We start from the raw sequence: 12,198 nt of genomic DNA, 5'->3' as shown, positions 1-12,198 counted from the left end.
TCCTGTAGGTTCACTACGCCACAGTGATTCTCAGTCTTTACTTCCTTAAGGAAGTAAACAAAACTTTCTTTAAACAAAACTCTGTGGAAGCTCACTATATAAAACATATAAAAGCAGAGCTGTTGGTTGATGAGACAAGAAGGTGGTCAAAGGCCTTGCCTTCCTCCCTCACCTGTAACCCACTCCCAGGTATGTTGGAATTTCAAGGGCAATAAGGAACCATGTCTGAAAAGCACTGGCCTGGTGAGGATGATGATATAATGATAATGATGATAATTTAACTTAACAGCGATGCCTTTAGAGAAGAATAAAAAGGAACAACACATTATAGTCCCGGCTTCGTATCAGCCTAAGTAGAATGCATCTATTAAATGCTGACCCATCTCAGCTGTCATCACCATTTGAGAACTCTGACCCCCTAGGAGCACAGAACTTCAGTTCAGGAGAAGCCCTATTTGTACTGCATGGTGAATGTTTCTAAGAGATTGTAAAGCAGCATCACTCATGAGGCCTGGGGTTCCTTGCGAAAAAAAGAGGGGAAAAAATGCTTAGTTAACTAGTACATGAAGCATCAAGTACATTACGGAACTAGGAGCGCCAACCTATCTGCAAATAAGAATTTGAGAAGTTTCTTCTAACCACGGGAAAACTGAAGTTACTTGTCATAGATGGGTTACCTCAATGAAAGAAAAAGGAGGTTTCAAAATTTACAAGTCAAAAGGAAATTTCCAGTACTCCCTTCATGCATTTGTACTGGGAAATTTACAAGTCAGGTTCACTGTATAATGTGACAGAGGAAGTGATCTGGGTTTTCTCATCATATCTTAACCCTCATTAGTTATTTTACAAGATACATAAAAACTAGTGGCAATGATGGAGTTCTTGTTTATTTTAATGCTTCTGTCCTACCACTGTGGCCTAATCTGGAGAGGTACTAACTGAATTGAATGAGGATTAGGTCTACCTAATAATAAGACGGAATAACTTATGTTATTACCCACATGGAACACTTTGTAGCCACTTTTTAGCATGTTGTAAAAGAAAACTTAAAAACAGGGGGAAAACGCTGAAGTTATACTGAGTAAAAACAGACCTAGAACACTGTAATTCTAATTTTGTACTTTTTACAAGGTATACGTAGTCGTAAGGAAAAAAACTGGCAGCATCCACACCAAAATATTACCAGCAGCTACCTGAGTGGTGGTTTGTATTTTGTTGTTTGAACTTGTTAATGTTCATCAAATTTTCTGTTTAGAATTAGGAAAAAAGTAAATTTAAAAACAAAAAGAAATTTTACTTTTAGTAAAACTGGTACAATATACCTGAAGTTCTAAGGTTTGTATATTTCATAAATTTTGAGACTCATATACAAATGCAAGAGCTGTGTGATTCTGTAGCCAAACTCCAGCCACAACTGCTTTGGAAGGCACAGCTGCTCACCAACAGCTCAGCTGAGCCAAGCCTAACTGCTCCCGGCAGCATACTAGGCTCAGTGTGGGAAAGGACACACAGCCGGGGAGGCACACCTCCCAGGTTTCAGTCCATCCTAACAGAATTGTCACTGTTTGGATGCAACCCCATCAGTGACTACACCAGGCTATCTAGAAGCCTCTGCCTCTGTAAGGGTGAGGCCTATTTAACTGTTTGCTTTAAGACTGCCTTTGTATTAATGTAAAGCAGGAAAAAATCCTTGGCCACATTTGCAATCTAAATGTCACCACCGTGTAATCAGTGAGGCAGCATAATTGTCCAAAGCACAGTCCGTGAAATCAGACAAATCCAGGTTCAAGTTCTGGCTCTACCATCCTCTAACTGCACGGGCTTGGGCAAGTTTCATAATGTCACAAGCCTCAGGTTATTCATCTTTCAAAGAAGGTTACCACACCAACCTCCCAGGATTTTATACACAGATTTTCAACTCATGTTGCCCACTATTGGGGACAAAACAAAAAGTGGATACGATTTATTCTTTTTTTTTTTTTTTTTTTTTTTGCGGTACACCGGCCTCTCACTGTTGTGGCCACTCCCGTTGCGGAGCACAGGCTCCGGACGCACGGGCTCAGTGGCCATGGCTCACGGGCCCAGCCGCTCCGCAGCATGTGGGATCCTCCCGGACCGGGGCACGAACCCATGTCCCCTGCATCGGCAGGCGGACTCTCAACCACTGCGCCACCAGGGAAGCCCGATACGATTTATTTTTAAACTCACTTAAACTTAAAACTCACATCCTTCAGGGAAACTTCCCAGCTATACATACTGAAAGTGATCACTTGAGCCAAGACTAAGCACTTGAATAGATGTCCTACATTTTAAAGGATTCAGACTCTGAAACAAGCTTGTGAACTACATGAGAAGATTTCTAGCAAAATCTCATCATTCCTTGCCTTTATCATCTTCACTAACTATATTGAAAGGATCTGGGTACTGGTACAAATGTCACAGACACAACAGGATTGTATCAGAAACATCAAAGTCCACTCATACTTCCTATACTGCCTTCATAATCAATTCAGAATGTATCAACAAAGACGTCAGAGCGTATGTTAGAAAGAGGGCATATTTTAATAATGTCACATACCGATAATATACTCTCAGTGAAATTATAAAATTAGAAAATACTTGATTTTAATACACTAGTTAAATGCTATAAATCCCATTTCTGCCACTTACTCTCTGAGAAATAGTAGGCCAGTTATTCAACCACTTGGAACCTCAGCATTCTCATCTAGAAAGTGGGACTTGTTTAATGTTCTCATGACGGTATGATGATCGAAGATATAAACTATTTGGCACAGGGTATATTTAAAGTGTTCTATATTGGTAGATTGGGAAAAAGAACGCCTAAAGGATCAAGACGACACACAACATGGCACAGGCTATGCCATAAAAAAGGAGCCAGTGCATCAAAAGCCAGACATCGCTGAAGGTCGAAGGATGTGAAATAATGCGTTACCCTGACCTTGATGATAAAGTTGGTTGAGGAGTAAAGAATTATTGCTCGAAGCAAGAAAATGAAGTAACCACTTAACACTGTAACTTGAGGGGTCAAGGAGACAAGCAGGTCAAATTCAATGACTAACAGGGAACCAGTGAATCAGATACAGCTACCACCCAGTCAGACTCAGATAAGGCCTTGATGTCAAACAGGGCAGAGAAAAGCCAGTAAGTAACAGCTGATTCAAAGGACACACATTCATTGAGCTTTGATACTGACTGCCCCATTCCCAGAAGAGAAAGCAGTGAGGTATCTGGCTAGAAATTTACTATCGCTTTCATTTGTCCATAGTCAAATGTTGCCTTTTTTTACTGTCATCTTTATTGTATGCCAGGCAATAGGAAGGACTCTAGAGGGGCTGAGTGAGAGTTGCTTAAGAAAGAGTTAAGAGTGACATCCTGTTACACAGTCAAGTTCAGAGAACAACAGTCACTAGTGTATCTGAGGCCAGAGGGTGAGGTTCTGCTCTAAGAAGGTTCCCAGAGAATGGCTCAACTTGACTTAGTACAGAGTGTGCCACACTAGGTTCAATCCAAGCTCTAAGTCATGACATACCTCCAACAGCTACTGTTTTGCATTTATCGCTGGGTTCCTTTAAAATTATTCTCATGTACGCTTCCTGAGGCAGGGTCTTGTCTTCTATTTCATAAGCTTCTCAGCCAGACACTTTTGTGCATCCCAAAGAACTCAATGGTGTACCTAGAATAGAAGAGCAATTTAAGCTTAACCACTTTGAAAATGGAATCATGAAATTCCTACATTGAAAGAGACCTTATCAATCCAGGACACCTCACTATAAAGAAAAGCATTTAAGTTTTCAAGTATTAGACTGGAAACAAAAATTCACAACTGACCTTCCCCACCTCCCACCCCATCTTTTGTCACCCCCATCTTTTTTCTTTTTTTTTCTTTCTTTCTTTCCTCAATCTTTAATAAAAATTGTCATAAAATATACATAACATAAACTTATCCCATCTTTTCTTAACTGAAAACAAAAGTCTGTAACCCTCTATCACAGAGAGGTATCTCTCCTTTTATATATTTGTCTACTATCTTTAACTGTCAACAAATAACTGATGTTCACAAATAAAGTATAGCAGTTTCACTATGAAAACAAAGGGTAACTCCTAAATTACCCTCTTTACAAGTTGACTGATAAAAAAGTGGTCATTTCTCTAGGCTAAAACACTACCCTCATGAATGATACCTTTCATAGTTATATGTGTGTAAATGGGTGTGTGCATAACTAGGAAGATAGAGATAATGTTTTGCATCTGACAAGGAACAAAGAAAGTTGTTCATTTAGTCCCTATTTACAGTCATTTGTACTTACATGTGAAAGAATGTGGAATCTAATGGCATCTAGCAAGGTGGCATTTCATTTTGATCGTGTTTCTTTTAATCAGCAACATTCTATTTTTTTCTTTATAATAATGTATTAGAAGTGGGTTCTCAACTATTTTCAGGATCACACAAGCCCCTCATCATTGAATATCTGATGATAGCTAAGCCTATTCTACTACCACTCAAATTTCAGGAGGATCTTCAACTCTTTGAAGCCCATCCCTGGACCCCAGGATAAAAATCCTAGGGATTTGCATGGACCAAACTGGGTTCCTATCTTAAGAAAACTAACAGGCTAAACTTTGTGAGGAAGCAATTCTTGGAACAAAAAACTACTCTTGATAGTCCGTAAGGACCTAGTCATACCAAGCAATCTCCCATTTTAACCAACCTTTATCCTATCTGTAAGAAATAGCACTATCCTTGTAAATAATCAAATACAGTCAATAGAAAGCCACTGTCACAAACTAACTAAGAACAAACAAAAAGGACTCTCTTGCCATTACATTAGCTTAAAAGTGTTCAATTAAAGCTTCAGAGTGGGCTTCCCTGGTGGCGCAGTGGTTAAGAATCCACCTGCCAATGCAGGGGACACAGGTTTGAGCCCTGGTCTGGGAAGATCCCACATGCCTCAGAGCAACTAAGCCCATGTGCCACAACTACTGAGCCCGTGAGCCACAACTACTGAGCCTGCCTGCCATAACTACTGAAGCCCGCGCCTAGAGCCTGTGCTCCACAACAAGAGAAGCCACTGCAATGAGAAGCCCGCGCACCACAACGAAGAGTAGCCCCTGCTCACCACAGCTAGAGAAAACCAGAACGCAGCAATGAAGACCCAACGCAGCCAAATATAAATTAATTTTTTTTAAAAAGCTTCGGAGTAAAATATATTTATATAAAAGAACATCATCTTCTGATGATACCAACATACAGTGCATATACCTAAAGATAAATCAAGGGTTCCACCCACCTAAAAGAAGTATAACTCAGGGGGCTTCCCTGGTGGCGCAGTGGTTGAGAGTCTGCCTGCCGATGCAGGGGACACGGGTTCGTGCCCTGGTCCGGGAAGATCGCACATGCCGCGGAGCGGCTGGGCCCGTGAGCCATGGCCGCTGAGCCTGCGCGTCCGGCGCCTGTGCTCCACAACGGGAGAGGCCACAACAGTGAGAGGCCCGCGTACCGCAAAAAAAAAAAAAAAAAGTATAACTCAGGAAATAGGGTGTCACCTTATATTCAAGACTTCACTGTCTCATATTACAAACAAAAATCTGGGTTTTTTAAATAATAATGTTTGGGAAAATAACTTTAATTAATGCTAGCTTTGGATGCTTATAGGTCCCTTGACAGAAACTGGTTAACAAAGAGAAGCAAAGAAATAGATTGAACAATTATTTTCAGAGGTAGGATCTAACAATAGCAAATGTGAGGTATCATTTTTTAAAAGTCTTTTAAATATCATTTTAAAAAGCAATATGGATTTGGGGATTATGGATGCCCAATGGAATAGGTCTGTTTATCTCTACTTCCTTCTCAACCCCATTAAAATTACAGCAAAGAGGACAAAAGATATAAATCCATAAGGACAAAAAGAACAGAAAAGTATATTAGTGAAGACAACAGACATCAATGGCATTTTGGAAGCTGAAGGCAGAGATGACTGCTGAGCAGAGCAGAGCAGAGCAGAACAGGCAAGCAAACGAAAGAGAAGCAAACGAAGCTTGAGAAGCAAACGAAAATCCAGCCGAATGCTCCAGAAAGGCTCAGGACATGCAGCTTCTGGTCCCCAGAAGAAGACAGCAAGGAGCTGAGAAGAGGGAGGCTGACTAAAGTCTGTACAAAATGCAGTTAGATCCTTGCCTTATACCACATATAAAACTTAACTCAAAATGGATTAAAAACCTAAATGTAAGACCTGAAAATATAAACCTGCTAGAAGAAAACATAGGGGGAAAGCTTCATGACACTGGATTTGGCAACGATTTCTTGGCTATGATACCAAAAGCATAGGCAACAAAAGCTTTAAAAATAGACAAATGAGACTGTATCAAACTTTAGAACTTCTGTACAGCAAAGGAAACAATCAGAGTGAAAAGGCAACCTATGAAATAGAAGAAAATATTTGCAAACTATACATATTATAAGGGATTAATATCCAGAATATATAAAGAATTTCTACAACTCAACACCAAAAACCAAATAACCCTGTTAAAAAACCTGAACAGACACTTCTCCAAAGAAGATGTACAGATGGTTAACAAGCGTATGAAAGTATCCTCAACATCATTAATCATCAGGGAAATGAAAATCAAAACCAAATGAGATACCATCTCACAGCTGTGAGGATGACCACTCTCAAAAACCAAAACAACAAGTGTTGGCGTGGAGAAAAGGGAACCCTTGTGCACTGTTGGTGGTAATGTAAAATGATGCAACCACTTCATGGAAAACAGCATGAAGGTTCTACGAAAAGTTAAAAATAGAACTACTCCATGATCCGACAATCCCACTTCTGGGTGTATTACCCCTCGCCCAGAACTGAAAGCAGGATCTCAAAGAGGTATTTGCACAACCATCTTCACTGCAGCATTATTCACAATAGCCAAGAAGTGAAAGCAACCTAAATGTCCATCAACAGATGAATGGATAAAGAAGATGTGGTATATACATATAATGGAATATTATTTACTCTTTAAAAAAAAAAGGAAATCCTGTCATATGCTACAACATGGATGAACCTTGATTGAGGACATTACACTAAGTAAAATAAGCCAATCACAAAAGTAAATACTATAAGATTCTACTTATATGAGGCATCTGAAGTAGTCAAACTCTTAGAAAATAGAACAGTGTTTACCAGAGGCTGGGGCAGGGGAAAAAGGAGAGTTGTCCAGTGGGTGTAGTTTCAGTTTTGCAAGAAGAAAAAGTTTCAGAGACCTGCTGCTTAACAATGTGAATATAGTTAACACTACTATATTATACACTTAAAAGGTTAAGAGGGTAAATTTTATATTGTGTTTTTAACCACAGTAAAAAAATTAAGGAGATTATCCTGCATTATCTAGACAGATTCAATGTAATCATAAGGGTCCTTAAAAGTGAAAGAAGTAAGCAGACAGGAGGTCAAAGAAATGCAACATGAGATGTATTTGACCTGCTGTTGCTCCTTTAAAAGGGAGGAGGGGGGCCGAGAGCCAAGGAATGCAGCTGGGGAAAGCGAGGGAATGGATTCTCCTCTGGGAAGGAAGGCAGCCCTGCAGACAATCCTGACTTTAGCCCAGTAAGACCCATGTCAGACTTCGGACCTACAGAACTGCAAGGTAATGCATTTGTGTTGATTTAAACAACAACCAAAAAGGAGTTAGAACTCCAGATCTTCTCCCCAACTAGTAGAGCCAGCCTAACCGTCCTTACTTCCATAAGAGGAAGCAGTTTACTCTCTGGAGAAAACCATACAGCAAGACTTCAGACTCAGAAACATCAGATAAGGTTGAAATAGAGGCATCAAGAAGTCAGCATTACAGGCTTGGATGGTGAGACGTCTGGCCCCCTCCCCCCACATGGCTCCCGCAAATCCTCACAGGCCAGCTTTTACCCCACAAAACAGTGAACAGAGGATTCCGTTTTGGAGAAACTGAAAGATCCAAGAAAAAAGATTTGCAGATTCTGATGTCTTGGAGACAGTAACTCACACGTCCAGGTTCCTGTCCAAAAAGCCTATAGTGAAGTCCACTAGGTAAACAAATTTCCAGTCCACTTTTTATAGTCTCACTCGCAAATATGAACAGACAACTAAAGTCTCACCATTAATTTGAGTAAAACCTCTAACATTAAAATCAGGGGCCAAGGGACTTCCATGGCTGTCGAGTGGTTAAGATTTCACCTTACAACGTAGGGGGTGTGGGTTCGATCTCTGGTCCGGGAGCTAAGATCCCACCTGCCTTGCAGCCAAATTACCAAAACATAAAACAGAAGCAATATTGTAACAAATTCAATAAAGACTTTAAAAATGGTCCTCATCAAAAAAAAATTTTTTTAATATATTTTTTTATTTATTTTTGGCTGTGTTGGGTCTTTGTTGCTGTGCTCTGGCCTTCTCTAGTTGCTGCGAGCAGGGGCTACTCTTCGTTGCGGTGCACGGGCTTCTCATTGTGGTGGCTTCTCTTGTTACGGAGCATGGGCTCTAGGCTCACGAGCTTCAGTAGCTGTGGCTTGCTGGCTCAGTAGTTGTGGCTCACGGACTTAGGTGCTCCGTGGCATGTGGGATCTTCCCAGACCAGGGATCGAAACCACGTCCCCTGCATTGGCAGGCGGATTCTTAACCACTGCACCACCAGGGAAGCCCCCCAAAAATCTTTAAAAACAAAATAAAATAAAACCAGGGGCCAAAACAAGTTGATAAAAAGGGGAAACAGAGGAAAAAGAGAAGTTCAAAAAGCAGACAGAAACTGCAAAATAATTCAATTCATATTCTCAAGGGAAAAGAGAAAATATTGTATCCATGAAATAAGAACAGGTTCCCATTTTTTTAAAGAAATATTCAGAGGCCAATAAAAAATTAAATTTGAAATTAAAAATATGCTGACAGAAATTAGAAGTTCAAAAAATACTAAGAAAACCTCTCAGAAAAAAAGAACAACACAGAAAGTTAGAAAATAGCTAAGAAATAGATATTAAAAAATTACAGAATCAAACCAGTAGGTCCAAATATCCAACTAACAAACTGACAGAAAACAGAGAAAAGGGTGGAGGAAAAGGAAAATTACCAAAGAAATAGTATAAGAAAAATTTCCAAATTAGAGGACATGAGTTTCTGAATTGAAAGGACCATGAACATCAACAAGCCGTAAGACATATGTTCCAATATGAAAGTTCAGAATTCTGGGGATAAAGAAAAGAGTCAAACATTTTCCAGAGAAACAAAATAGTTCACATACAACCAACTAGAAAGCAGAATGGCCTGAGACATTTTAGTATGTCTTGCAAAGCTCAGTCATAAACAAAGTATAGTCATAATAAAGCAAACATTAAATATGTATTTAACCACAGACTGTAACATGACTGCAAGAGACAGGAAGAGTTGATGTGTACTGAGGGTAAAGAGTTGTGTATGAGAGGTAAATCCTCAGCAGGAAATCAATGTGTATGTCTAAAATTTTAAAAGAAATCAAGAAATGCACACAGTGCGCTATTTAGAAATAGGTAGAAAATATAACTAAAAGAGTTGAAAAGTACCATCTTTGGGTAAAGGAGTAATGGGAGTATAAGAACAACAGGGAACGGCTGCTACAGTACTAGTTTAATTTTAAACAATGTACATGCAATTATCTCAAAATAAATAAAATAAATGAATAAATGGATGGAAGGAAGGGAGGGAGGAAGGGAGAAAGGAAGGAAAGAATATTTAACAAGGCAAATCTACAAACTGTTACACAGTGGAGATCTCCTATGTTCATCTACACAGAAAGAGTGAAAATAGCAACTATTCTAACATTATGCAAATACTTTCTTGTGGCTTGGAATAAAATTTCCAGTTATAGCACCATACATGAATTCCAAAAGTGCTGTATCACAAACAACTAAAATGATAACATGCTTGGCAAATGGTACTGGATGCTTCAAAAATGTGACTCTAATAATGAAGACACTGACATCAAATATGTATGTAAAGAGTTGGAAGAAAATTATTCTGAAGTAGGAAAGAAGTATTAATTGTAATATTATGTTTTATATAAATGTGATTATTAAATATACACGTGTAACTAGATTAATTAAATGGTATAAGTATGTACTTGACTATTACATCTATATCCCCAAAACATTCCTTATATGTTCAAGTTGACCACAAAAATTGTTTTGTTCTTCTCATGGGAAAACACGAAAAATGTAAACTTAACATAAAAGGTACATAAAGAAATTAATTCCATTTACCTGAATCCCGTTATTTCTCTTTATCAGTCTTCCTTCCAATCTATAAGAAAATAATAAGTAAATTAAACTGCATTCTTCTGGTCATGAGCTGCTTATAAGAAAAAAAACTTAAACTATTATTTACTTCTTGTTCCCTAGCCATAGCAAAAATTGTTCTTTCCCATTTCTCAGCTAATTTCTGGCTGTCATGGTACTCAGAGTAAGCTTTACAAAGCAAAGCTATGCAGATGCAAGTATGTAAAGTCAAGCCAATAAAAATTGCATTCCAAGTGTAACTAACGGTATCACGAGTTCTAGAATCATATATTTTATAAATTATCTTCTCACCATTCAGCTAAATAACCGCTGACAATACAGAGAAAGATAAAGAAGCATGAAGGCATGTTTTCAAAACATAAGAATTACGTAAAAAAGGAGTAAAAAAGGTAGCAACATGTTTATATTCAGTATCCTGGGATAAACTACACACCATATAAATGTTTATGATCAAAGAGCTTATAAATAGACTTTAATCCACCTCATCTTAAAAGCTTAGAAATGCTTCCTCATTGAATTTCACAAAAGACTTTCTCAACTAAAAATGAAATATAGCCCTTTGAAAATATAAATGTGAATATACATGTGAATTACGGTACCTGCAGAAAGAGGCGAAAAAGTACCCTTTTAAAAAATTAATAAACATTTGTATTAATATATTTTATACTACAGAAATCTTGAGTGGCTTAATTTTCCTAAAGTGAACACATATGTGTAACCACCACTCTCCCCAAAGATCACCACTGCCATGACTTTGAACACCACACACTAGTTTTGCCTATTGGATCAAGGATCTGTCTGAGAGTCGAAGAATCTCTGCATCTGGACCAAAATAAAATGCAAGAGAAGCAAGTAGTCACAGACTGCAAGAAGATATTATTTCAGAAAGATGTTGATGTGTCTGAGGAAGATGTTTTGACTGGTTGCATGGTTGTTTGAAGTCAACCTGCAGGGTCTCCAGAGACCGCAGGAAACAGAAGGTGTTTTATGATATAAATAGCAGGGAAAGGGCCTTTCTTCCTATTGTCCAGGAGGTATGTACGGTTGGAAGTGACATGTGAGAAGCAGGAGCAGAGGGAAGGGGGGAGGGGGACAAGGGAGTTTGGACCTCCTTTCTATAGGTATAAAAACACCTATAAAATAAAGATAATTACCAAACAAGTATGTTTAGTCTACTACTAGTCTAACAAGCTAGACCAAGTTACTGACGCATCATCTCATTTGATCTTCCAATTGCTCTGAAGACAGCATATCTTATCTGCCTGTAGACAGATAAGGATATTAAGTCTCAAAGCAAAGTATAGTGCACAAAGTTAAACAGTTAGTAGGTGACGCAAAGCTGTTCCTCTTTACAGCCTGTATGCAGACACCAAAAACAAAAAGGAAAATGTTCACAGAAAAGAAGCCATTGTAATTGGATACAGAATATATTGTATTGTCTTTGCCCATGAATCATTATAAGAAAAGAACCAAGTAATTCAAATTCCATCAAGTCTTTCTGCTGAATTACCAAAAAGTTGAATGGTTCTGTTACATGTAAACTAGGCGTACTCATCTTTCTGTACCTCAAAGGAGAAATTTCAAAAGAAATCCTTAAATTTCACAAGGTGTAAATTTCTGACATGTTAACTTGTTTTATCCACTTTGAATGCCTTGTCACTGCAAGTGTGGAAATCTAAAGAACATGATGTCCCCCAGAGAAAGTCACAGATACAGAAGGCAAATTACCACCAAAAATTATTGAGGAACCTATGATAATGTCACCTTCAAACGATACACCACACCTGCATGAATATCTAATTCTATCATAAGTACATTCAAAAAAGCGGGGGCCAAAATGAGAACACTCTTCAAAAAGGGAACTTTCTAATCTGCTACTTGAGAGGGAGAGGAAA

At 38.6% G+C, this 12,198-nt stretch overlaps 1 protein-coding gene across 8 annotated transcripts in view; it reads right to left on the bottom strand.

The window, feature by feature from the left end:
- The window catches only part of SGMS1 (sphingomyelin synthase 1), a 293,995-nt gene that overhangs the window by 138,703 nt on the left and 143,094 nt on the right, over positions 1-12,198 (bottom strand). For 7 of the 8 annotated variants that reach the window (XM_019937812.3, XM_019937481.3, XM_019937273.3 and 4 more), the window contains 2 exons: positions 10,268-10,307; positions 3,551-3,694 (listed from right to left, as the gene is read on the bottom strand). The gene's annotated coding sequence lies outside the window, so the exon portion shown is untranslated. Of the gene's footprint in view, positions 1-3,550; positions 3,695-5,309; positions 5,332-10,267; positions 10,308-12,198 lie in introns of those variants that run through there. The other variant, XM_033842382.2, reaches the window with a different exon arrangement.

Source organism: Tursiops truncatus, chromosome 16, assembly GCF_011762595.2.
Source record: "Tursiops truncatus isolate mTurTru1 chromosome 16, mTurTru1.mat.Y, whole genome shotgun sequence".
Taxonomy (NCBI): Eukaryota; Metazoa; Chordata; class Mammalia; order Artiodactyla; family Delphinidae; genus Tursiops; species Tursiops truncatus.
This window is presented reverse-complemented; position numbering and strand designations above follow the sequence as displayed.